Below are 974 nucleotides of genomic sequence, written 5' to 3'. Positions count from 1 at the left end.
CTCAAACAATCCACCCGCCTCGGCCTCCCAGAATGCTAGGATTACAGGCGTGAGCCACCGCGCCTGGCCTACAACTTACTTTTAAATGATATAGCAATACAGATATAGAAATAGATAGATATGCCCAGATATATAAAAAGAAATAAAGCAAATATGACAAAATATTAACAATTATGGAATCTAGTGGAAGTTTTACAGATGCTTGTTGTCCTGGTTTTTTTTTTTATCTTCTCTTTGTTTTCATAACTAAAACTTTTCATGAGTAAAATTTTACAATTAAAAGTTGGGAAATAAAGGGCCAAAAACAGTGGGGGGGAAATGAAAGTGAAATAGAGATATTTTCAAAAATACACACTATCAAACAAAAAAAGACCACCATCAAACAGCCAAATTACCAGGCCAGTGGACACTACTCAGGCCATCTCCAGCTCCAAGCAGGTCAAAAACCAAAAGTACAGATTACCCCCAGAATGTGAGTCATGACTAAAGTAAGGTGACTCAGAAAGTCTGAAAAATAAAGAACGGGCAAAAGTATACCAGGTAAATGCAAAAAAGAAAAAAGAAAAGAGGGTGGAGGTCATGATCTTACCTTTTGGTAATACTGATTTCAAGCCAAAAAGTATGAAACCAGACAAAGATAGGTACGCTTTATAATCATAAAGGTTTATTTTACAATGAAGATCTAACAAACACCTGTGTAAACAAATAACATAGCAACAAAGATAAATAAAGTCTGCTGGACATATGAGGAAGAATCAACACACATATTAGTATGAGAAGTGCTTATTTTACTTCTCTCAGAGTGTGACAGAGCAAGAGAAAAAATTAAGTAAAGCTAATAAATTGGACAACCTAGAGGAAATGGACAAATTCCTAGACACATAACTTACCAAGATTGGACCAGGAAGAAACAGAAAACCTGAGCAGGCCAATAACAAGTAACGAGGTTGAATCAATAATAAAAAGTCTCCCAA

The sequence above is a fragment of the Propithecus coquereli genome, unplaced genomic scaffold (assembly GCF_000956105.1).
Source record: "Propithecus coquereli isolate 6110/MARCELLA unplaced genomic scaffold, Pcoq_1.0 Scaffold111, whole genome shotgun sequence".
Taxonomy (NCBI): domain Eukaryota; kingdom Metazoa; phylum Chordata; class Mammalia; order Primates; family Indriidae; genus Propithecus; species Propithecus coquereli.
Note: the sequence above shows the minus strand (reverse complement) of the source record.